At 44.9% G+C, this 23,837-nt stretch overlaps 24 non-coding genes across 24 annotated transcripts; all 24 read right to left on the bottom strand.

The window, feature by feature from the left end:
• Window positions 1-6,509: 6,509 nt before the first annotated feature.
• Window positions 6,510-6,582, bottom strand: TRNAV-AAC (transfer RNA valine (anticodon AAC)). Its single transcript has one exon. It is a non-coding gene; the product is annotated as a tRNA-Val (tRNA).
• A 446-nt stretch (window positions 6,583-7,028) lies between these two features.
• Window positions 7,029-7,101, bottom strand: TRNAV-CAC (transfer RNA valine (anticodon CAC)). Its single transcript has one exon. It is a non-coding gene; the product is annotated as a tRNA-Val (tRNA).
• A 1,945-nt stretch (window positions 7,102-9,046) lies between these two features.
• On the bottom strand, window positions 9,047-9,119 carry TRNAV-CAC (transfer RNA valine (anticodon CAC)). Its single transcript has one exon. It is a non-coding gene; the product is annotated as a tRNA-Val (tRNA).
• A 1,297-nt stretch (window positions 9,120-10,416) lies between these two features.
• On the bottom strand, window positions 10,417-10,490 carry TRNAV-CAC (transfer RNA valine (anticodon CAC)). Its single transcript has one exon. It is a non-coding gene; the product is annotated as a tRNA-Val (tRNA).
• Window positions 10,491-11,811: 1,321 nt separating this feature from the next.
• On the bottom strand, window positions 11,812-11,884 carry TRNAV-CAC (transfer RNA valine (anticodon CAC)). The gene has a single exon. It is a non-coding gene; the product is annotated as a tRNA-Val (tRNA).
• A 145-nt stretch (window positions 11,885-12,029) lies between these two features.
• On the bottom strand, window positions 12,030-12,102 carry TRNAV-AAC (transfer RNA valine (anticodon AAC)). Its single transcript has one exon. It is a non-coding gene; the product is annotated as a tRNA-Val (tRNA).
• Window positions 12,103-12,551: 449 nt separating this feature from the next.
• TRNAV-CAC (transfer RNA valine (anticodon CAC)) lies at window positions 12,552-12,624 on the bottom strand. The gene has a single exon. It is a non-coding gene; the product is annotated as a tRNA-Val (tRNA).
• A 580-nt stretch (window positions 12,625-13,204) lies between these two features.
• TRNAV-AAC (transfer RNA valine (anticodon AAC)) lies at window positions 13,205-13,277 on the bottom strand. The gene has a single exon. It is a non-coding gene; the product is annotated as a tRNA-Val (tRNA).
• Window positions 13,278-14,150: 873 nt separating this feature from the next.
• On the bottom strand, window positions 14,151-14,223 carry TRNAV-AAC (transfer RNA valine (anticodon AAC)). Its single transcript has one exon. It is a non-coding gene; the product is annotated as a tRNA-Val (tRNA).
• A 667-nt stretch (window positions 14,224-14,890) lies between these two features.
• TRNAV-CAC (transfer RNA valine (anticodon CAC)) lies at window positions 14,891-14,963 on the bottom strand. The gene has a single exon. It is a non-coding gene; the product is annotated as a tRNA-Val (tRNA).
• Window positions 14,964-15,633: 670 nt separating this feature from the next.
• TRNAV-CAC (transfer RNA valine (anticodon CAC)) lies at window positions 15,634-15,706 on the bottom strand. Its single transcript has one exon. It is a non-coding gene; the product is annotated as a tRNA-Val (tRNA).
• Window positions 15,707-16,587: 881 nt separating this feature from the next.
• Window positions 16,588-16,660, bottom strand: TRNAV-CAC (transfer RNA valine (anticodon CAC)). The gene has a single exon. It is a non-coding gene; the product is annotated as a tRNA-Val (tRNA).
• A 1,106-nt stretch (window positions 16,661-17,766) lies between these two features.
• TRNAV-AAC (transfer RNA valine (anticodon AAC)) lies at window positions 17,767-17,839 on the bottom strand. Its single transcript has one exon. It is a non-coding gene; the product is annotated as a tRNA-Val (tRNA).
• Window positions 17,840-18,506: 667 nt separating this feature from the next.
• Window positions 18,507-18,579, bottom strand: TRNAV-CAC (transfer RNA valine (anticodon CAC)). Its single transcript has one exon. It is a non-coding gene; the product is annotated as a tRNA-Val (tRNA).
• A 143-nt stretch (window positions 18,580-18,722) lies between these two features.
• TRNAV-AAC (transfer RNA valine (anticodon AAC)) lies at window positions 18,723-18,795 on the bottom strand. Its single transcript has one exon. It is a non-coding gene; the product is annotated as a tRNA-Val (tRNA).
• A 667-nt stretch (window positions 18,796-19,462) lies between these two features.
• TRNAV-CAC (transfer RNA valine (anticodon CAC)) lies at window positions 19,463-19,535 on the bottom strand. The gene has a single exon. It is a non-coding gene; the product is annotated as a tRNA-Val (tRNA).
• A 143-nt stretch (window positions 19,536-19,678) lies between these two features.
• On the bottom strand, window positions 19,679-19,751 carry TRNAV-AAC (transfer RNA valine (anticodon AAC)). Its single transcript has one exon. It is a non-coding gene; the product is annotated as a tRNA-Val (tRNA).
• Window positions 19,752-20,640: 889 nt separating this feature from the next.
• Window positions 20,641-20,713, bottom strand: TRNAV-CAC (transfer RNA valine (anticodon CAC)). Its single transcript has one exon. It is a non-coding gene; the product is annotated as a tRNA-Val (tRNA).
• A 675-nt stretch (window positions 20,714-21,388) lies between these two features.
• Window positions 21,389-21,461, bottom strand: TRNAV-CAC (transfer RNA valine (anticodon CAC)). Its single transcript has one exon. It is a non-coding gene; the product is annotated as a tRNA-Val (tRNA).
• A 143-nt stretch (window positions 21,462-21,604) lies between these two features.
• On the bottom strand, window positions 21,605-21,677 carry TRNAV-AAC (transfer RNA valine (anticodon AAC)). Its single transcript has one exon. It is a non-coding gene; the product is annotated as a tRNA-Val (tRNA).
• Window positions 21,678-22,344: 667 nt separating this feature from the next.
• On the bottom strand, window positions 22,345-22,417 carry TRNAV-CAC (transfer RNA valine (anticodon CAC)). Its single transcript has one exon. It is a non-coding gene; the product is annotated as a tRNA-Val (tRNA).
• Window positions 22,418-22,562: 145 nt separating this feature from the next.
• On the bottom strand, window positions 22,563-22,635 carry TRNAV-AAC (transfer RNA valine (anticodon AAC)). Its single transcript has one exon. It is a non-coding gene; the product is annotated as a tRNA-Val (tRNA).
• Window positions 22,636-23,303: 668 nt separating this feature from the next.
• Window positions 23,304-23,376, bottom strand: TRNAV-CAC (transfer RNA valine (anticodon CAC)). Its single transcript has one exon. It is a non-coding gene; the product is annotated as a tRNA-Val (tRNA).
• A 143-nt stretch (window positions 23,377-23,519) lies between these two features.
• On the bottom strand, window positions 23,520-23,592 carry TRNAV-AAC (transfer RNA valine (anticodon AAC)). The gene has a single exon. It is a non-coding gene; the product is annotated as a tRNA-Val (tRNA).
• Between the last annotated feature and the right edge of the window lie 245 nt (window positions 23,593-23,837).

The raw sequence follows: 23,837 nt of genomic DNA, 5'->3' as shown, positions 1-23,837 counted from the left end.
TCAGAATCAGCTCTTTCATTCTGATACATGAACAATAGAAATGAATCTGAGGTTCCTACTGGGATAATTGGGCAGAGACAGAAAGGAAAACTCCAGCTCTATTTGTATACTGCTGCTATCTCTATAAGATCAGGATATTTAGTAGTTATATACTCCCCCCCCCCCCCCCGAAAAACTCTATCTGTATACTGCTGCTATCTCTATGAGATCAGGATATATAGTAGTTATACACCTTCTCTCCAGCTCTATCTGTATACTACTGCTATCTCTATGAGATCAGGATATATATTAATTATACACCTCTCCTCCAGCTCTATCTGTATACTGCTGCTATCTCTATAAGATCAGGATACTTAGAGTTGGAGGGGAGGTGTATAACTACTAAGTATCCTGATCTTATAGAGATAGCAGCAGTATACAGATAGAGCTGGAGGAGAGGTGTATAACTACTATCTGTATACTGCTGCTATCTCTATGAGATCAGGATATATAGTAGTTATACACCTCTCCTCCAGCTCTATCTGTATACTGCTGCTATCTCTATGGGACCAAGATATATAGTAGTTATACACCTGTGATCACACATTGAGATTGAGATATTGCACCACAATTGTGCACGATATGGTACAAATGTGTATTTTTAACCACAATTTATGAAAACTGCTGCAAAAACAGCTAAAATGCAGTAAAAATTTGGGAAAAATGCAGTAAAAATGTTCCGTGTGAACACTGCCTCAAGACGTCAGATCTTCATAAAAAGCCTCAATTGTCATCATAGGTCAAATCCCTTTCGCCTCATGGCACTATTTCTTTGAGTAAGAAAATGCATCAAATCTGCACATAATGCGAACTGACCCCAACCCACTTGAGTTCATCTAGGTGACCTCCATCAGCTAAGGAGATGACCAGCTATAATAATCAAACACCCCACCCAAAGCCAGAGGATTCATGGGAAATTTAGGCTGCATTACGGAACCCACATCATTGTGAATTTGTAAACCAAAAGGCAGCTTATCCTGTACTTGCCACATCAGCAAAAAGAGGTATGCGAAAGGCATACACAATATTGTATATTGATAGCCGGAATACTTCTTTATTGACATCTTAAATTCTAAAGAAAAAGAGCTTGTAAGTACATGGTGGTTACAGGTGTATTACTGGCGTGTTTCGAGCTACTGGAGCTCTTAATCATGGCTCATAACTCAAGATATCTGGTGCCGTTGTTCTGGGACGATCTGCGTCAGGATTAACCCCATTCACAGCATGCTTCTGATTTTGTTCGCAACCAGGATCCCTCCAGCTGCTGCAAAACTACAACTCCCAGCATGCCCAGACAGCCTTCGGCTGTCCGGGCATGCTGGAAGTTGTAGTTTTGCTACAGCTGGAGGCACCCTGCTTGGGAAAAGCTGTTCTACTATCTCATTGGTCCTGATTTTTATTCCAATTAGGACTCCCGAGTGCCAGCACGGGAAGGAGCAGGGACTCCTGTCAAAGGTAGGCGTCCCTGCTCCTGTACAGTGATGGACAGTACAATGATGAATATGCTGGGCCCAGTGCAGAAGACTCAGAGGCCAGAATATGTAGTGGAATGTACGAGGCAATGTACTGTGGGATGTATTGGGCCTAGGGGGCCATGTGGTTTTTCACAGGACAAGTCCCGTGCTTTTTTGAGCCGGCTGCAGTGATGAGAGGGCTTATAGTTCTTTAGGCGGTAGAAAGGAGCAGTGGTGAAAGGCAGTTGTAGGGTTAATCCGTGCTGTGGTGTTGGGGGAGAATCTAGTGCAGAAGGGGGCAGCACATTTCACTCCAGAATGCATTGATAGTCTGCATCCAGATACCTGTCGTGCCATCGGATCAGGGGCAGATCCAGAGCCCCCCTAACCACTCATGCCCCCAGACCACAGATCACTCTGTCCTCCAGAACACTCTGTCCCCCAGATCCTTCTGTCCCCCAGATTATATCCCCCAGATCCTTCTGTCTCCCCAGATTATATCCTCCAGATCCTTCTGTCCCCCAGAACACTCTGTACCCCAGATCCTTCTGTCCCCCAGAACACTCTGTACCCCAGATCCTTCTGTCCCCCAGAACACTCTGTACCCCAGATCCTTCTGTCCCCAGAACACTCTGTACCCCAGATCCTTCTGTCCCCCGGAACACTCTGTACCCCAGATCCTTCTGTCCCCCGGAACACTCTGTTCCCCAGATCCTTCTGTCCCCCAGATTATATCCCCCAGATCCTTCTGTCCCCCAGAACACTCTGTACCCCAGATCCTTCTGTCCCCCCAGAACACTCTGTACCCCAGATCCTTCTGTCCCCAGAACACTCTGTACCCCAGATCCTTCTGTCCCCCAGAACACTCTGTACCCCAGATCATTCTGTCCCCCCAGAATGCTGTGTCCTCCAGACCCCTCATGCCCCCAAAAGTCTGATATTCCCAGACCACTCTGTATCCCAGGTTACTCTGTCCTCCAGACCCCTCATGCCCCCAAAAGTCTGATATCCTCAGACTGCTCTGACCTCCAGACCCCTCAGACTCCCCTTCTCCGCACCCCTTACCAAGCTCAGAAAATGACAGGTAACGTCTTCCTACCTGACAGAATTGACAGTCTCCTGTCTTAGCACCTGAGGGGTCTGGAGGACAGACCCCTCATGTCCCCAAACCACTCTGTCCTCCAGACCCCTTAAACCCCCAGACTGCTCTGTCCCCCAGACCCTTCATACCACCAGATCCCTCATACCCCGATGCCCCAGAACTCATACCCCAGACTGCTGTTTCCCAAATCTCTCTGTCCTCCTGACCCCTCATGTGCCTTGACCTGTCATACCCAAAGATCCCACATAACCCCAGATCCATCATACCCCCAGACCACTCTGCCCTCCAGACCCCTCATGTGCCTTGACCTGTCATACCCAAAGATCCATCATACCCCCAGACCACTCTGCCATCCAGACCCCTTATGCCCCCACAACCCTTATATCCCCAGACCCCTCTGTATCCAAGAACACTCTTTCTCCTAGAATGCTCTGTCCCCTCTCTTCCAGACATGTCTATAGACCCTTTTTCCCCAGACCCCTTTCTCCACACCCCTCTCCTCCTGACCACTCTCCTCAGACCCCCGTCCTTCAGACCACTGTCCCCAGACTCCTCTCTTTCAGACCACTGTCGCCAGACCCCTGTCCCCTCCACTGTCACCCAGACCACTGTCCTCCAGACCACTTGTCCTCAGACCCGTCCCCTAGACCTTTGTCTCCAATGCCCTTTTTTTGCAGACCCCTCTACTCTAGGCCTCTGTCCCCAGACCCCCCTCCTATATTGAGACTGAATTTGAACCATTGCCCGGAGGGGGTCGTGATGCTGGTGCCGGCTGCTACACCAGGGCGCACATGTATTTTCCCACACACAGAAGTATCTGCAAAGGAGTTGTCAGGCTGGAGAATAAACTTCACGCCCTCTTTGAGTGGTTTAGGTTAATGGCAGAAAGGATGACCTCAGAATTTCTGCTCCTCCATGAGATGACAATCCTCCCTATAAAGTAAGAACTTACTGTTTGTACAGGACGTTATCCCCATCAATCATATAAGAAGGCAGAAAACCCCAAAAATGAACCTCAATTCTGTTAGGTGGGAACATGTCACATTGGGATATACGAGGGGTGTAGGGGTTCAGATTGTTGGGGTAATAACTTAATTATGAATTATTATTTATGGTCAACAACAATACAAAAAAAAAAATATTATGACCGTTTATGAATTGCCAAAAATATACAAACAATGCAATTCACCATATCTGGGCCCGACTATGCTCCCAGATATGAGTTCTAGGAAGTAGTGGGAGAAGTAACTTTTGCAATATAATAAAATAATAACAAAGTTATTATATAAATTATTTGCAGGTTAATTGGTTATAATAGATTAACATAAAATAGTAATATGAACAGACATAAAAAATGTAATTATACATTAATACGTTTGGTCACAGAAGTTTGTTAGTTCAGACATCAGATCGGTATAACTCATAGTTATGAATATTACTCCGCCCAATAACCACAGCTATCTCCGGTGGTAAGATACAGTACTAAATATATCATTTGTAGTACACTACTAATTAGGAAGACTTAAATTAAGTTTCCTCATTGGAATAATTATATCATGTGGTGGAGCAGAGAAAGATCCATAGACTATGCTATATGCAATATGTGATTGCATTGACACACCCCTCATCTGCAGTAGAAGGGGGTGTGGTCTTTATACTACCTATACATCTCATCATGTGACTGCACTGATATGGTAAGACACGCCCCATTCATCTGCAGTAGAAGGAGGTGTGGCTTATAGACTATTACCATCATCATGTGACTGCATTGATATGGTAAGACACACCCCATTCATCTGTAGTAGAAGGAGGTGTGGCTTATAAACTACTATTACCATCTCATCATGTGACTGCACTGATATGGTAAGACACGCCCCATTCATCTGTAGTAGAAGGAGGTGTGGCTTATCAATTACTATTACCATCTCATCATGTGTGATACAAACAAGAAATAAGTTGGTTAGCACTATTGATTCCAAACTATTATACGGACCTGGCTTATAGGTGCAGGCTGCTGGGCTAAATATACAGCAACAGGAGAATACAGCAGCACACTGCTAGCACAAAGATATAGATAAAACATGAGTATATAGATACAACATAAGAAGCTATTCAGCTATGGTGCAGTAATGAAATTGTAAGATACTTAGCTTGCAATTTGGCGGCCAAATAGCTTGAACCGTTCCACCATGGTAAGGTGATCTCATTGGGACGGACCCTACACTATGAATATGCCTCTGTGTGAATAGATCAGCAGGCATTGCAAGATCTTGTATCACACATATGGGGGAGTTGCTACCTCCATGTTGGTTCTTGCACCCCACCCACCTCTATCAGGTGTATATAAGGTGATTTGGATGTTCCAGACCTTGCAATGCCTGCTGATCTATTCACACAGAGACATATTCATAGTGTAGGGTCCGTCCCAATGAGATCACCTTACCGTGGTGGGACGGTTCAAGCTATTTGGCCGCCAAATTGCAAGCTAAGTATCTCACTATTTCATAACTGCACCATAGCTGAATAGCTTCTCATGTTGTATCTATATATTCATGTTTTATCTATATCTTTGTACTAGCAGTGTGCTGCTGTATTCTCCTGTTGCATCTCATCATGTGACTGCACTGATATGATAAGACACGCCCTATTCATCTGCAGTAGAAAGAAGGGGGGCTTATAAACTACTGTTAACTTCTCATCATGTGACTGCACTCATATGGTAAGACAGGTCCTGTTCATCTGAAGTAGAAGGGGGTGTGGTTTTTATAATAACTATACATCTCATCATGTGAATGCACTGATATGGTAAAACACACCCCATTCATCTGCAGTAGAAAGAGGTGTGGCCTATAAACTACTATTACCATCTCATCATGTGACTGCACTGATATGGTAAGACACGCCCCATTCATCTGCAGTAGAAGGGGGTGGGGCTTATAAACTACTATTACCATCTCATCATGTGACTGCACTGGTAAGAGACGTCCTGTTCATCTGCAGTAGAAGGAGGTGTGGCTTATAGACTATTACCATCATCATGTGACTGCACTGATATGGTAAGACACGCCCAATTCATCTGCAGTAGAAGGGGGTGGGGCTTATAAACTACTATTACCATCTCATCATGTGACTGCACTGATATGATTAGACACACCCTATTCATCTGCAGTAGAATAATAATGAGTGAAAGTGAACAGTTATGGCCTTTGGTCTAAAAGCAAGAGAAAAGCCCATGTTTCTGCCCGGTTTCGAACCGGGGGCCTTTTGTGGGTTAGGCGAACGTGATAACCACTACACTACAGCAAACAGATGAACCCTCACACGGCCGTCGTTGCAAGCAAAGGATACCAGATTGACAAATGAAAACAAGGTTTCCTCGTGCAATGGTCCGAAAGCCAATAACATAGGGATGTTTCATGTTTCTGCTACCTATCTTACTGGGGACCTTGGGTGTGTGAGGCAAAGGTGATAAACACTACACCTCCAGAAACTTGCTCTTCATGGAACCTGCTAACAGTGCAAGATCCAAAATGATGAAAATGATCACGTCAAATCGAACAGGTATGTCGCTATGTCTAAAATAATTAAGAGTCAGTCCCATAACTAGATGAAAGCTACCAGAACGGTGTAAGCAAACCACTCCTGCTTAAAAAAAGAAGGTTTCCTCATGCAATAGTCAAAAACATCTGAAACTCCTTGTTTCTGCCCAGTTTCAAACCAGGGACCTTTCGCGTGTGAGGCAAAGTGATAACCACTACACTACAGAAACCTGTCTGTTGAGCCACCAACCACCCACCTGCCCACCCTCTTTCGCTTTCCAAATTCAGTCACAAGAATTAAAAGCGAATGGATAAAAATAATGGAGTGAAAGTGAACAGGTATGGCCTTTGGTCTAAAAGCAAGAAGAAAGCCCATGTTTCTGCCCGGTTTCGAAACGGGGACCTTTCGCGTGTTAGGCGAACGTGATAACCACTACACTACAGAAACAAGATGAAAACTCGCATGGCCGTCGTTGCAAGCAAAGGATGCCAGATTGACAAATGGAAACAAGGTTTCATCGTGCATTGGTCCGAAAGCCAAAAACAAAGGGATGTTCCATGTTTCTGCTAACTATCGAACTGGGGATGTTGGGTGTGTGAGGCAAAGGTGATAAACACTACACCTCCAGAAACTTGCTCTTCATGGAACCTGCTATTTCGGCTATCCAAAATGCCGAAAATGATCAAGTCAAATCGAACAGGTATGTCGCTGTGTCTAAAAAAAATTTAGTCAGTCCCATATTTCTACCCGTGGACCTTTCGTTTGTTAGGTGAATGTGATCATTACAACACTACAGAAACTAGATGAAAGCTACCAGAACGGTGTAAGCAAACCACTCCTGCTTAAAAAAAGAAAGTTTCCTCATGCAATAGTCAAAAACATCTGAAACTGCTTGTTTCTGCCCGGTTTCGAACCAGGGACCTTTCGCGTGTGAGGCGAACGTGATAACCACTACACTACAGAAACCTGGCTGTTGAGCCACCAACCACCCACCTGCCCACCCTCTTTCGCTTTCCACATTCAGTCACAAGAAGTAAAAGCGAATGGATGAAAATAATGGAGTGAAAGTGAACAGGTGTGGCCTTTTGTCTAAAAGCAAGAGGAAAGCCCATGTTTCTGCCCGGTTTCAAATCGGGGACCTTTCGCGTGTTAGGCGAACGTGATAACCACTACACTACAGAAACCGGATGAAAACTTGTACGGCCGTCGTTGCAAGCACAGGATACTAGAGTGAAAAATGAAAACAGGGTTTCTTCGTGCAATGGTTCGAAAGCCAAAAATATAGGGATGTTCCATGTTTCTGCTATCTATCGAACCGGGGACCTTGGGTGTGTAAGGCAAAGGTGATAAACACTACACCTCCAGAAACTTGCTCTTCATGAAACCTGCTAACAGTGCAAGATCCAAAATGACGAAAATGATCAAGTCAAATCGAACAGGTATGTCGCTTTGTCTAAAAAAATTAACCCCTTAAGGACGCAGCCCTTTTTCACCTTAAGGACTGAGCCCTTTTTCGCAATTCTGACCACCGTCACTTTACAAATTAATAACGCGAAAACGCTTTTACCGAATATTCTGATTCTGAGATTGTTTTTTCGTGACATATTCTACTTTATTTTGGTGGTAAATTTTCGGCGTTACTTGCATCCTTTTTTGGTGAAAAATCCCAAAATTTCATGAAAATTTTGAAAATTTTGCATTTTTCTAACTTTGAAGCTCTCTAATTGTAAGGAAAATGGATATTCCAAATAAATGTTATTTTTCTTCACAAACACAATATGTCCACTTTATGTTGGCATCATAAAATGGACATATTTTTGCTTTTTGAAAAAATTAGAGAGCTTCAAAGTAGAGCAGCGATTTTCAAAAATGTCATGAAAATTGCTAAATCTGAAGGGACAGATGTTACAGAACTACAACTCCCAGCATGCCTGGGCAGTCTAGGCATGCTGAGAGTTGTAGTTTGGCAACATCTGGAGGGCTACTGTTTGGGCACCCCTGTAACAGTGGTCTCCAAACTGTGACCCTCCAGATGTTGCAAAACTACAACTCCCAGCATGCCCAGACAGCCTTTGGCTCTCTGGGCATGCTGGGAGTTGCAGTTTGGCCCCCCTAGTGGTTGCCACAGTAAAGATCGATTTACTTTCACTTTCAATCCCCCCCCCCCCCACTGTGGATTCCCTACCTGATCAGGATCCTGCAGGCTCCAGCGAAGATCCCAGGTCCCCAGGCATCTTCTCCTGCAGGTACGGCCTCCATCTTCTTTCCAGAGCCCCTTGACATCCAGGGGCGGGCAGAACGGGGGGTTGCCATGGCAACCCCCTGTCCTGCGCTGCCATTGGTCAGAACTCCGTTCTGAGTAATGGCAGGGGATAGGAATAGATCGCAACTTTGCGATCTCACTCCAATCCTTTGGGTTGATCGGGGTTGTTGCTGACAACTCCGATCAGCCCTATTTTCCAGGTGATCGGGTCACCAGAGACCCGATCAGCCCGGAATTGGAGAAAATCGCATGTCTGAATTGACATGCGATTTTCTCCGATCGCCGACATGGGGGGGTCTCAGGACCCCCCTGGGCGATGTGCCAGGGTGCCTGCTGAATGATTTCAGCAGGCATCCGGCTCCGGTCCCAAACCGGCTAGCGGTGGGGACCGGATTTCCCACGGGCGTATGGATACGCCCTGCGTCCTTAAGGACTCGGAATGCAGGGCGTATCCATACGCCCTGCGTCCTTAAGAGGTTAAGAGTCAGTCCCATATTTCTACCCGTGGACCTTTCGTTTGTTAGGTGAATGTGATCATTACAACACTATAGAAACTAGATGAAAGCTACCAGAACGGTGTAAGCAAACCACTCCTGCTTAAAAAAAGAAAGTTTCCTCATGCAATAGTCAAAAACATCTGAAACTCCTTGTTTCTGCCCGGTTTCGAACCAGGGACCTTTCGCGTGTGAGGCGAATGTGATAACCACTACACTACAGAAACCTGGCTGTTGAGCCACCAACCACTCACCCGCCCACCCTCTTTTGCTTTCCACATTCAGTCACAAGAATTAAAAGCGAATTGATGAAAATAATGGAGTGAAAGTGAACAGATGTGGCCTTTAGTCTAAAAGCAAGAAGAAAGCCCATGTTTCTGCCCGGTTTCGAACTGGGGACCTTTCGCGTGTTAGGCGAACGTGATAACCACTTCACTACAGAAACCTGGCTGTTGAGCCACCAACCACCCACCTGCCCACCCTCTTTTGCTTTCCACATTCAGTCACAAGAATTAAAAGCGAATGGATGAAAATAATGGAGTGAAAGTGAACAGGTATGGCCTTTGGTCTAGAAGCAAGAGGAAAGCCCATGTTTCTGCCCGGTTTCGAACCGGGGACCTTTCGCGTGTTAGGCGAACGTGATAAATACTACTCTACAAAAACCTGGCTGTTGAGCCACCAACCACCCACTTTCGCTTTCCACATTCAGTCACAAAAATTAAAAGCAATGGATGAAAATAATGGAATGAAAGTGAACAGATGTGGCCTTTGGTCTAAAAGCAAGAAGAAAGCCCATGTTTCTGCACGGTTTCGAACCGGGGACCTTTCGCGTGTTAGGCGAACGTGATAATCACTACACTACAGAAACCTGGCTGTTGAGCCACCAACCACCCGCCTGCCCACCCTCTTTCGCTTTCCACATTCAGTCACAAGAATTAAAAGCGAATGGATGAAAATAATGGAGTGAAAGTGAACAGGTGTGGCCTTTGGTCTAAAAGCAAGAGGAAAGCCCATGTTTCTGCCCAGGGACCTTTCGCATGTTAGGCGAACGTGATAACCACTACACTACAGAAACCAGATGAAAACTCGCTTGGCCGTCGTTGCAAGCAAAGGATACCAGATTGGCAAATGAAAACAAGGTTTCATCGTGCAATGGTCCGAAAGCCAAAAACATAGGGATGTTCCATGTTTCTGCTATCTATCGAACTGGGGACCTTGGGTGTGTGAGGCAAAGGTGATAAACACTACACCTCCAGAAACTTGCTCTTCATGGAACCTGCTAACAGTGCAAGATCCAAAATGACGAAAATGATAAAGTCAAATCGAACAGGTATGTCGCTTTGTCTAAAAAAATTAAGAGTCAGTCCCATATTTCTACCCGTGGACCTTCCGTTTGTTAGGTGAATGTGATCATTAAAACACTATAGAAACTAGATGAAAGCTACCAGAACGGTGTAAGCAAACCACTCCTGCTTAAAAAAAGAAAGTTTCCTCATGCAATAGTCAAAAACATCTGAAACTCCTTGTTTCTGCCCGGTTTCGAACCAGGGACCTTTCGCGTGTGAGGCGAACGTGATAACCACTACACTAGAGAAAACTGGCTGTTGAGCCACCAACCACCCACCTGCCCACTTTCTTTCGCTTTCCACATTCAGTGACAAGAATTAAAAGCGAATGGATGAAAATAATGGAGTGAAAGTGAACAGGTATGGCCTTTGGTCTAAAAGCAAGAGGAAAGCCCATGTTTCTGCCCGGGGACCTTTCGCGTGTTAGGCGAACGTGATAACCAATACACTACAGAAACCTGGCTGTTGAGCCACCGACCACCCACCTGCCCACCGTTTTTCGCTTTCCACATTCAGTCACAAGAATTAAAAGCGAATGGATGAAAATAATGGAGTGAAAGTGAACAGATGTGGCCTTTGGTCTAAAAGCAAGAAGAAAGCCCATGTTTCTGCACGGTTTCGAACCGGGGACCTTTCGGGTGTTAGGCGAACGTGATAACCACTACACTACAGAAACCTGGCTGTTGAGCCACCAACCACCCACCTGCCCACCCTCTTTCGCTTTCCACATTCAGTCACAAGAATTAAAAGCGAATGGATGAAAATAATGGAGTGAAAGTGAACAGGTGTGGTCTTTGGTCTAAAAGCAAGAGGAAAGCCAATGTATCTGCCCGGTTTCGAACCAGGGACCTTTCGCGTGTTAGGCAAACGTGATAACCACTACACTACAGAAACCAGATGAAAACTCGCATGGCCGTCGTTGCAAGCAAAGGATACCAGATTGACAAATAAAAACAAGGTTTCATCGTGCAATGGTCCGAAAGCCAAAAACATAGGGATGTTCCATGTTTCTGCTATCTATCGAACTGGGGACCTTGGGTGTGTGAGGCAAAGGTGATAAACACTACACCTCCAGGAACTTGCTCTTCATGGAACCTGCTAACAGTGCAAGATCCAAAATGACGAAAATGATAAAGTCAAATCGAACAGGTATGTCGCTTTGTCTAAAAAAATTAAGAGTCAGTCCCATATTTCTACCCGTGGACCTTCCGTTTGTTAGGTGAATGTGATCATTACAACACTATAGAAACTAGATGAAAGCTACCAGAACGGTGTAAGCAAACCACTCCTGCTTAAAAAAAGAAAGTTTCCTCATGCAATAGTCAAAAACATCTGAAACTCCTTGTTTCTGCCCTGTTTTGAACCAGGGACCTTTCGCGTGTGAGGCACACGTGATAACCACTACACTACAGAAACGTGGCTGTTGAGCCACCAATCACTCACCCACTCACCCACTCACCCACCCTCTTTCGCTTTCCACATTCAGTCACAAGAATTAAAAGCGAATTGATGAAAATAATGGAGTGAAAGTGAACAGATGTAGCCTTTGGTCTAAAAGCAAGAAGAAAGCCCATGTTTCTGCCTTGTTTCAAACCAGGGACCTTTCGCGTGTGAGGCGAACGTGATAACCACTACACTACAGAAACCTGGCTGTTGAGCCACCAACCACCCACCTGCCCACCCTCTTTCGCTTTCCACATTCAGTCACAAGAATTAAAAGCGAATGAATGAAAATAATGGAGTGAAAGTGAACAGGTGTGGCCTTTGGTCTAAAAGCAAGAGGAAAGCCCATGTTTCTGCCAGGTTTCGAACCAGGGACCTTTCACGTGTTAGGCGAACGTGATAACCACTACACTACAGAAACCAGATGAAAACTCGCATGGCCGTCGTTGCAAGCAAAGGATGCCAGATTGACAAATGAAAACAAGGTTTCATCGTGCAATGGTCCGAAAGCCAAAAACATAGGGATGTTCCATGTTTCTGCTATCTATCGAACTGGGGACCTTGGGTGTGTGAGGCAAAGGTGATAAACACTACACCTCCAGAAACTTGCTCTTCATGGAACCTGCTAACAGTGCAAGATCCAAAATGACGAAAATGATTAAGTCAAATCGAACAGGTATGTCGCTTTGTCTAAAAAAAATAAGAGTCAGTCCCATATTTCTACCCGTGGACCTTCCGTTTGTTAGGTGAATGTGAACATTACAACACTATAGAAACTAGATGAAAGCTACCAGAACGGTGTAAGCAAACCACTCCTGCTTAAAAAAAGAAAGTTTCCTCATGCAATAGTCAAAAACATCTGAAACTCCTTGTTTCTGCCCGATTTCAAACCGGGGACCTTTCGCGTGTGAGGCGAACGTGATAACCACTACACTACAGAAACCTGGCTGTTGAGCCACCAACCAACCCCCTTCCCACCCTCTTTCGCTTTCCACATTCAGTCACAAGAATTAAAAGCGAATGGATGAAAATAATGGAGTGAAAGTGAACAGATGTGGCCTTTGGTCTAATAGCAAGAGGAAAGCCCATGTTTCTGCCCGGTTTCAAACCAGGGACCTTTCGCGTGTTAGGCGAACGCAATAACCAATACACTACAGAAACCTGGCTGTTGAGCCACCAACCACCCACCTGCCCACCCTTTTTCGCTTTCCACATTCAGTCACAAGAATTAAAAGCGAATGGATGAAAATAATGGAGTGAAAGTGAACAGATGTGGCCTTTGGTCTAAAAGCAAGAAGAAAGCCCATGTTTCTGCCAGTTTCGAACCGGGGACCTTTCGCGTGTTAGGCGAACGTGATAACCACTACACTACAGAAACCTGGCTGTTGAGCCACCAACCACCCACCTGCCCACCCTCTTTCGCTTTCCACATTCAGTCACAAGAATTAAAAGCGAATGGATGAAAATAATGAAGTGAAAGTGAACAGGTGTGGCCTTTGGTCTAAAAGCAAGAGGAAAGCCCATGTTTCTGCCAGGTTTCGAACCAGGGACCTTTCGCGTGTTAGGCGAACGTGATAACCACTACACTACAGAAACAAGATGAAAACTCGCATGGCCGTCGTTGCAAGCAAAGGATACCAGATTGACAAATGAAAACAAGGTTTCATCGTGCAATGGTCCGAAAGCCAAAAACATAGGGATGTTCCATGTTTCTGCTATCTATCGAACTGGGGACCTTGGGTGTGTGAGGCAAAGGTGATAAACACTACACCTCCAGAAACTTGCTCTTCATGGAACCTGCTAACAGTGCAAGATCCAAAATGACGAAAATGATAAAGTCAAATCGAACAGGTATGTCGCTTTGTCTAAAAAATTAAGAGTCAGTCCCATATTTCTACCCGTGGACCTTCTGTTTGTTAGGTGAATGTGATCATTACAACACTATAGAAACTAGATGAAAGCTACCAGAACGGTGTAAGCAAACCACTCCTGCATAAAAAAAGAAAGCTTCCTCATGCAATAGTCAAAAACATCTGAAACTCCTTGTTTCTGCCCGGTTTCGAACCAGGGACCTTTCGCGTGTGTTGCGAACGTGATAACCACTACACTAGAGAAAACTGGCTGTTGAGCCACCAACCACCCACCTGCCCACCCTCTTTCGCTTTCCACATTCAGTCACAAGAATTAAAAGCGAATGGATGAAAATAATGGAGTGAAAGTGAACAGGTATGGCCTTTGGTCTAAAAGCAAGAGGATAGCCCATGTTTCTGCCCGGGGACCTTTCGCGTGTTAGGCGAACGTGATAACCACAACACTACAGAAACCTGGCTGTTGAGCCACCAACCACCCACCTGCCCACCCTCTTTCGCTTTCCACATTCAGTCACAAGAATTAAAAGCGAATGGATGAAAATAATGGAGTGAAAGTGAACAGATGTGGCCTTTTGTCTAAAAGCAAGAAGAAAGCCCGTGTTTCTGCCCGGTTTCGAACCGGGGACCTTTCGCGTGTTAGGCGAACGTGATAACCACTACACTACAGAAACATGGCTGTTGAACCACCAACCACCCACCTGCCCACCCTCTTTCGCTTTCCACATTCAGTCACAAGAATTAAAAGCGAATGGATGAAAATAATGGAGTGAAAGTGAACAGGTGTGGCCTTTTGTCTAAAAGCAAGAAGAAAGCCCATGTTTGTGCCCGACTTCGAACCGGGGACCTTTCGCGTGTTAGGCGAACGTGATAGCCACTACACTACAGAAACCAGATGAAAACTCGCATGGCCGTCGTTGCAAGCAAAGGATACCAGATTGACAAATGAAAACAAGGTTTCATCGTGCAATGGTCCGAAAGCCAAAAACATAGGGATGTTCCATGTTTCTGCTATCTATCGAACTGGTGACCTTGGGTGTGTGAGGCAAAGGTGATAAACACTACACCTCCAGAAACTTGCTCTTCATGGAACCTGCTAACAGTGCAAGATCCAAAATGACGAAAATTATAAAGTCAAATCGAACAGGTATGTCGCTTTGTCTAAAAAAATTAAGAGTCAGTCCCATATTTCTACCCGTGGACCTTCCGTTTGTTAGGTGAATGTGATCATTACAACACTATAGAAACTAGATTAAAGCTACCAGAACAGTGTAAGCAAACCACTCCTGCTTAAAAAAAGAAAGTTTCCTCATGCAATAGTCAAAAACATCTGAAACTCCTTGTTTCTGCCTGGTTTCAAACCAGGGACCTTTCGCGTGTGAGGCGAACGTGATAACCACTACACTACAGAAACCTGGCTGTTGAGCCACCAACCACCCACCCACCTGCCCACCCTCCTTCGCTTTCCACATTCAGTCAAGAATTAAAAGCGAATGGATGAAAATAATGGAGTGAAAGTGAAAAGATGTGGTCTTTTGTCTAAAAGCAAGAAGAAAGCCCATGTTTCTGCCCGGTTTCAAACCGGGGACCTTTCGCGTGTTAGGCGAACGTGATAGCCACAACACTACAGAAACCAGATGAAAACTTGCATGGCCGTCGTTGCAAGCAAAGGATACCAGATTGACAAATGAAAACAAGGTTTCATCGTGCAATGGTCCGAAAGCCAAAAACATAGGGATGTTCCATGTTTCTGCTATCTATCGAACTGGTGACCTTGGGTGTGTGAGGCAAAGGTGATAAACACTACACCTCCAGAAACTTGCTCTTCATGGAACCTGCTAACAGTGCAAGATCCAAAATGACGAAAATGATAAAGTCAAATCGAACAGGTATGTCGCTTTGTTTAAAAAAATTTAAGAGTCAGTCCCATATTTCTACCCGTGGACCTTCCGTTTGTTAGGTGAATGTGATCATTACAACACTATAGAAACTAGATTAAAGCTACCAGAACGGTGTAAGCAAACCACTCCTGCTTAAAAAAAGAAAGTTTCCTCATGCAATAGTCAAAAACATCTGAAACTCCTTGTTTCTGCCTGGTTTCGAACCAGGGACCTTTCGCGTGTGAGGCAAACGTGATAACCACTACACTACAGAAACCTGGCTGTTGAGCCACCAACCACCCACCTGCCCACCCTCCTTCGCTTTCCACATTCAGTCAAGAATTAAAAGCGAATGGATGAAAATAATGGAGTGAAAGTGAAAAGATGTGGTCTTTTGTCTAAAAGCAAGAAGAAAGCCCATGTTTCTGCCTGTTTCCAACCGGGGACCTTTCGCGTGTTAGGCGAACGTGATAACCACTACACTACAGAAACCTGGCTGTTGAGCCAACAACCACCCACCTGCCCACCCTCTTTCGCTTTCCACATTCAGTCACAAGAATTAAAAGCGAATGGATGAAAATAATGGAGTGAAAGTGAACAGGTGTGGCCTTTGGTCTAAAAGCAAGAGGAAAGCCCATGTTTCTGCCCGGTTTCAAACAAGGGACCTTTCGCGTGTTAGGCGAACGTGATAACCACTACACTACAGAAACCAGATGAAAACTCGCATGGCTGTCGTTGCAAGCAAAGGATACCAGATTGACAAATAAAAACAAGGTTTCATCGTGCAATGGTCCGAAAGCCAAAAACATAGGGAGGTTCAATGTTTCTGCTATCTATCGAACTGGGGACCTTGGGTGTGAGGCAAAGGTGATAAACACTACACCTCCAGAAACTTGCTTTTCATGTAACCTGCTAACAGTGCAAGATCCAAAATGACGAAAATTATAAAGTCAAATCGAACAGGTATGTCGCTTTGTCTAAAAAAACTTAAGAGTCAGTCCCATATTTCTACCCGTGGACCTTCCGTTTGTTAGGTGAATGTGATCATTACAACACTATAGAAACTAGATTAAAGCTACCAGAACAGTGTAAGCAAACCACTCCTGCTTAAAAAAAGAAAGTTTCCTCATGCAATAGTCAAAAACATCTGAAACTCCTTGTTTCTGCCTGGTTTCGAACCAGGGACCTTTCGCGTGTGAGGCGAACGTGATAACCACTACACTACAGAAACATGGCTGTTGAGCCACCAACCACCCACCTGCCCACCCTCCTTCGCTTTCCACATTCAGTCAAGAATTAAAAGCGAATGGATGAAAATAATGGAGTGAAAGTGAAAAGATGTGGTCTTTTGTCTAAAAGCAAGAAGAAAGCCCATGTTTCTGCCCGGTTTCGAACCGGGAACCTTTCGCGTGTTAGGCGAACGTCATAACCACTACACTACAGAAACCTGGCTGTTGAGCCACCAACCACCCACCCACCTGCACACCCTCTTTCGCTTTCCACATTCAGTCACAAGAATTAAAAGCGAATGGATGAAAATAATGGAGTGAAAGTGAACAGATGTGGCCTTTGGTCTAAAAGCAAGAGGAAAGCCCATGTTTCTGCCCGGTTTCGAATCAGGGACCTTTCGCGTGTTAGGCGAACGTGATAGCCACTACACTACAGAAACCAGATGAAAACTCGCATGGCCGTCGTTGCAAGCAAAGGATGCCAGATTGACAAATAAAAACAAGGTTTCATCGTGCAATGGTCCGAAAGCCAAAAACATAGGGATGTTCCATGTTTCTGCTATCTATCGAACTGGGGACCTTGGGTGTGTGAGGCAAAGGTGATAAACACTACACCTCCAGAAACTTGCTCTTCATGGAACCTGCTAACAGTGCAAGATCCAAAATGACGAAAATGATCAAGTCAAATCGAACAGGTATGTCGCTTTGTCTAAAAAAACTTAAGAGTCAGTCCCATATTTCTACCCGTGGACCTTCCGTTTGTTAGGTGAATGTGATCATTACAACACTATAGAAACTAGATTAAAGCTACCAGAACGATGTAAGCAAACCACTCCTGCTTAAAAAAAGAAAGTTTCCTCATGCAATAGTCAAAAACATCTGAAACTCCTTGTTTCTGCCCGGTTTCGAACCAGGAACCTTTCGCGTGTGTTGCGAACGTGATACCCACTACACTACAGAAACCTGGCTGTTGAACCACCAACCACCCACCTGCCCACCCTCTTTCGCTTTCCACATTCAGTTACAAGAATTAAAAGCGAATGGATGAAAATAATGGAGTGAAAGTGAACAGATGTGGCCTTTTGTCTAAAAGCAAGAAGAAAGCTCATGTTTCTGCCCGGTTTCGAACCGGGGACCTTTCGCGTGTTAGGCGAACGTGATAACCACTACACTACAGAAACCTGGCTATTGAGCCACCAACCACCCACCTGCCCACCCTCTTTTGCTTTCCACATTCAGTCACAAGAAATAAAAGTGAATGGATGAAAATAATGGAGTGAAAGTGAACAGGTGTGGCCTTTGGTCTAAAAGCAAGAGGAAAGCCCATGTTTCTGCCCGGTTTCAAACAAGGGACCTTTCGCGTGTTAGGCGAAAGTGATAACCACTACACTACAGAAACCAGATGAAAACTCGCATGGCTGTCGTTGCAAGCAAAGGATGCCAGATTGACAAATAAAAACAAGGTTTCATCGTGCAATGGTCCGAAAGCCAAAAACATAGGGATGTTCCATGTTTCTGCTATCTATCGAACTGGGGACCTTGGGTGTGTGAGGCAAAGGTGATAAACACTACACCTCCAGAAACTTGCTTTTCATGGAACCTGCTAACAGTGCAAGATCCAAAATGACGAAAATTATAAAGTCAAATCGAACAGGTATGTCGCTTTGTCTAAAAAAATTAAGAGTCAGTCCCATATTTCTACCCGTGGACCTTCCGTTTGTTAGGTGAATGTGAACATTACAACACTATAGAAACTAGATGAAAGCTACCAGAACGGTGTAAGCAAACCACTCCTGCTTAAAAAAAGAAAGTTTCCTCATGCAATAGTCAAAAACATCTGAAACTCCTTGTTTCTGCCTGGTTTCGAACCAGGGACCTTTCGCGTGTGAGGCGAACGTGATAACCACTACACCACAGAAACCTGGCTGTTGAGCCACCAACCACCCACCTGCCCACCCTCCTTCGCTTTCCACATTCAGTCAAGAATTAAAAGCGAATGGATGAAAATAATGGAGTGAAAGTGAAAAGATGTGGTCTTTTGTCTAAAAGCAAGAAGAAAGCCCATGTTTCTGCCCGGTTTCGAACCGGGGACCTTTCGCGTGTTAGGCGAACATGATAACCACTACACTACAGAAACCTGGCTGTTGAGCCAACAACCACCCACCTGCCCACCCTCTTTCGCTTTCCACATTCAGTCACAAGAAATAAAAGTGAATGGATGAAAATAATGGAGTGAAAGTGAACAGGTGTGGCCTTTGGTCTAAAAGCAAGAGGAAAGCCCATGTTTCTGCCCGGTTTCAAACAAGGGACCTTTCGCGTGTTAGGCGAAAGTGATAACCACTACACTACAGAAACCAGATGAAAACTCGCATGGCTGTTGTTGCAAGCAAAGGATGCCAGATTGACAAATAAAAACAAGGTTTCATCGTGCAATGGTCCGAAAGCTAAAAACATAGGGATGTTCCATGTTTCTGCTATCTATCGAACTGGGGACCTTGGGTGTGTGAGGCAAAGGTGATAAACACTACACCTCCAGAAACTTGCTTTTCATGGAACCTGCTAACAGTGCAAGATCCAAAATGACGAAAATTATAAAGTCAAATCGAACAGGTATGTCGCTTTGTCTAAAAAAATTAAGAGTCAGTCCCATATTTCTACCCGTGGACCTTCCGTTTGTTAGGTGAATGTGATCATTACAACACTATAGAAACTAGATTAAAGCTCCCAGAACGGTGTAAGCAAACCACTCCTGCTTAAAAAAAGAAAGTTTCCTCATGCAATAGTCAAAAACATCTGAAATTCCTTGTTTCTGCCTGGTTTCAAACCAGGGACCTTTCGCGTGTGAGGCGAACGTGATAACCACTACACTACAGAAACCTGGCTGTTGAGCCACCAACCACCCACCTGCCCACCCTCCTTTGCTTTCCACATTCAGTCAAGAATTAAAAGCGAATGGATGAAAATAATGGAGTGAAAGTGAAAAGATGTGGTCTTTTGTCTAAAAGCAAGAAGAAAGCCCATGTTTCTGCCCGGTTTCGAACCGGGGACCTTTCGCGTGTTAGGCGAACGTCATAACCACTACACTACAGAAACCTGGCTGTTGAGCCACCAACCACCCACCCACCTGCACACCCTCTTTCGCTTTCCACATTCAGTGACAAGAATTAAAAGCGAATGGATGAAAATAATGGAGTGAAAGTGAACAGATGTGGCCTTTTGTCTAAAAGCAAAAAGAAAGCCCATGTTTCTGCCCGGTTTCGAACCGGGGACCTTTCGCGTGTTAGGCGAACAGGATAACCACTACACTACAGAAACCTGGCTGTTGTGCCAACAACCACCCACCTGCCCACCCTCTTTCGCTTTCCACATTCAGTCACAAGAATTAAAAGTGAATGGATGAAAATAATGGAGTGAAAGTGAACAGGTGTGGCCTTTGGTCTAAAAGCAAGAGGAAAGCCCATGTTTGTGCCCGGCTTCGAACCGGGGACTTTTCGCGTGTTAGGCGAACGTGATAACCACTACACTACAGAAACCAGAAGAAAACTCGCATGGCCGTCGTTGCAAGCAAAGGATACCAGATTGACAAATGAAAACAAGGTTTCATCGTGCAATGGTCCGAAAGCCAAAAACATAGGGATGTTCCATGTTTCTGCTATCTATCGAACTGGGGACCTTGGGTGTGTGAGGCAAAGGTGATAAACACTACACCTCCAGAAACTTGCTCTTCATGGAACCTGCTAACAGTGCAAGATCCAAAATGACGAAAATGATAAAGTCAAATCGAACAGGTATGTCGCTTTGTCTAAAAAAATTAAGAGTCAGTCCCATATTTCTACCCGTGGACCTTCCGTTTGTTAGGTGAATGTGAACATTACAACACTATAGAAACTAGATGAAATCTACCAGAACGGTGTAAGCAAACCACTCCTGCTTAAAAAAAGAAAGTTTCCTCATGCAATAGTCAAAAACATCTGAAACTCCTTGTTTCTGCTCGGTTTCGAACCAGGGACCTTTCGCGTGTGAGGCGAACGTGATAACCACTACACTACAGAAACCAGGCTAATGAGCCACCAACCACCCACCTGCCCACCTGCCCACCCTCTTTCGCTTTCCTCATTCAGTCACAAGAATTAAAAGCGAATGGATGAAAATAATGGAGTGAAAGTGAACAGGTGTGGCCTTTGGTCTAAAAGCAAGAGGAAAGCCCATGTTTCTGCCCGGTTTCAAACAAGGGACCTTTCGCGTGTTAGGCGAACGTGATAACCACTACACTACAGAAACCAGATGAAAACTCGCATGGCCGTCGTTGCAAGCAAAGGATGCCAGATTGACAAATAAAAACAAGGTTGCATCGTGCAATGGTCCGAAAGCCAAAAACGTAGGGATGTTCCATGTTTCTGCTATCTATCGAACTGGGGACCTTGGGTGTGTGAGGCAAAGGTGATAAACACTACACCTCCAGAAACTTGCTCTTCATGGAACCTGCTAACAGTGCAAGATCCAAAATGACGAAAATGATAAAGTCAAATCGAACAGGTATGTCGCTTTGTCTAAAAAAATTAAGAGTCAGTCCCATATTTCTACCCGTGGACCTTCCGTTTGTTAGGTGAATGTGATCATTACAACACCATAGAAACTAGATTAAAGCTACCAGAACGGTGTAAGCAAACCACTCCTGCTTAATAAAAGAAAGTTTCCTCATGCAGTAGTCGAAAACATCTGAAACTCCTTGTTTCTGCCTGGTTTCGAACCAGGGACCTTTCGCGTGTGAGGCGAACGTGATAACCACTACACTACAGAAATCTGGCTGTTGAGCCACCAACCACCCACCTGCCCACCCTTCTTCGCTTTCCACATTCAGTCAAGAATTAAAAGCGAATGGATGAAAATAATGGAGTGAAAGTGAACAGATGTGGCCTTTGGTCTAAAAGCAAGAGGAAAGCCCATGTTTCTGCCCGGTTTCGAACCGGGGACCTTTCGCGTGTTAGGCGAACGTGATAACCACTACACTACAGAAACCTGGCTGTTGAGCCACCAACCACCCACCTGCCCACCCTCTTTCGCTTTCCACATTCAGTCACAAGAATTAAAAGCGAATGGATAAAAATAATGGAGTGAAAGTGAACAGATGTGGCCTTTGGTCTAAAAGCAAGAGGAAAGCCCATGTTTCTGCCCGGTTTCGAATCAGGGACCTTTCGCGTGTTAGGCGAACGTGATAGCCACTACACTACAGAAACCAGATGAAAACTCGTATGGCCGTCGTTGCAAGCAAAGGATACCAGATTGACAAATGAAAACAAGGTTTCATCGTGCAATGGTCCGAAAGCCAAAAACATAGGGATGTTCCATGTTTCTGCTATCTATCGAACTGGGGACCTTGGGTGTGTGAGGCAAAGGTGATAAACACTACACCTCCAGAAACTTGCTCTTCATGGAACCTGCTAACAGTGCAAGATCCAAAATGACGAAAACGATCAAGTCAAATCGAACAGGTATGTCGCTTTGTCTAAAAAAATTAAGAGTCAGTCCCATATTTCTACCCGTGGACCTTCCGTTTGTTAGGTGAATGTGAACATTACAACACTATAGAAACTAGATGAAAGCTACCAGAACGGTGTAAGCAAACCACTCCTGCTTAAAAAAAGAAAGTTTCCTCATGCAATAGTCAAAAACATCTGAAACTCCTTGTTTCTGCCCGGTTTCGAACCAGGGACCTTTCGCGTGTGAGGCGAACGTGATAACCACTACACTACAGAAACATGGCTGTTGAGCCACCAACCACCCACCTGCCCACCCTCTTTTGCTTTCCACATTCAGTAACAAGAATTAAAAGCGAATGGATGAAAATAATGGAGTGAAAGTGAACAGATGTGGCCTTTTGTCTAAAAGCAAGAAGAAAGCCCATGTTTCTGCCCGGTTTCGAACCGGAGACCTTTCGCGTGTTAGGCGAACGTGATAACCACTACACTACAGAAACCTGGCTGTTGAGCCAACAACCACCCACCTGCCCACCCTCTTTCGCTTTCCACATTCAGTCACAAGAATTAAAAGCGAATGGATGAAAATAATGGAGTGAAAGTGAACAGGTGTGGCCTTTGGTCTAAAAGCAAGAGGAAAGCCCATGTTTCTGCCCGGTTTCAAACAAGGGACCTTTCGCGTGTTAGGCGAACGTGATAACCACTACACTACAGAAACCAGATGAAAACTCGCATGGCCGTCGTTGCAAGCAAAGGATGCCAGATTGACAAATGAAAACAAGGTTTCATCGTGCAATGGTCCGAAAGCCAAAAACATAGGGATGTTCCATGTTTCTGCTATCTATCGAACTGGTGACCTTGGGTGTGTGAGGCAAAGGTGATAAACACTACACCTCCAGAAACTTGCTCTTCATGGAACCTGCTAACAGTGCAAGATCCAAAATGACAAAAATGATAAAGTCAAATCGAACAGGTATGTCGCTTTGTTTAAAAAAATTTAAGAGTCAGTCCCATATTTCTACCCGTGGACCTTCCGTTTGTTAGGTGAATGTGATCATTACAACACTATAGAAACTAGATGAAAGCTACCAGAACGGTGTAAGCAAACCACTCCTGCTTAAAAAAAGAAAGTTTCCTCATGCAATAGTCAAAAACATCTGAAACTCCTTGTTTCTGCCTGGTTTCGAACCAGGGACCTTTCGTGTGTGAGGCGAACGTGATAACCACTACACTACAGAAACCTGGCTGTTGAGCCACCAACCACCCACCTGCCCACCCTTCTTCGCTTTCCACATTCAGTCAAGAATTAAAAGCGAATGGATGAAAATAATGGAGTGAAAGTGAAAAGATGTGGCCTTTGGTCTAAAAGCAAGAAGAAAGCCCATGTTTCTGCCCGGTTTCGAACCGGGGACCTTTCGCGTGTTAGGCGAACGTGATAACCACTACACTACAGAAACCTGGCTGTTGAGCCACCAACCACCCACCTGCCCACCCTCTTTTGCTTTCCACATTCAGTCACAAGAAATAAAAGTGAATGGATGAAAATAATGGAGTGAAAGTGAACAGGTGTGGCCTTTGGTCTAAAAGCAAGAGGAAAGCCCATGTTTCTGCCCGGTTTCGAACCGGGGACCTTAAGCGTGTTAGGCGAACGTGATAACCACTACACTACAGAAACCTGGCTGTTGAGCCAACAACCACCCAC

Source organism: Hyla sarda, chromosome 3 (genome assembly GCF_029499605.1).
Source record: "Hyla sarda isolate aHylSar1 chromosome 3, aHylSar1.hap1, whole genome shotgun sequence".
Taxonomy (NCBI): Eukaryota; Metazoa; Chordata; class Amphibia; order Anura; family Hylidae; genus Hyla; species Hyla sarda.
Note: the sequence above shows the minus strand (reverse complement) of the source record. Positions and strands in the feature narration are given on the sequence as shown.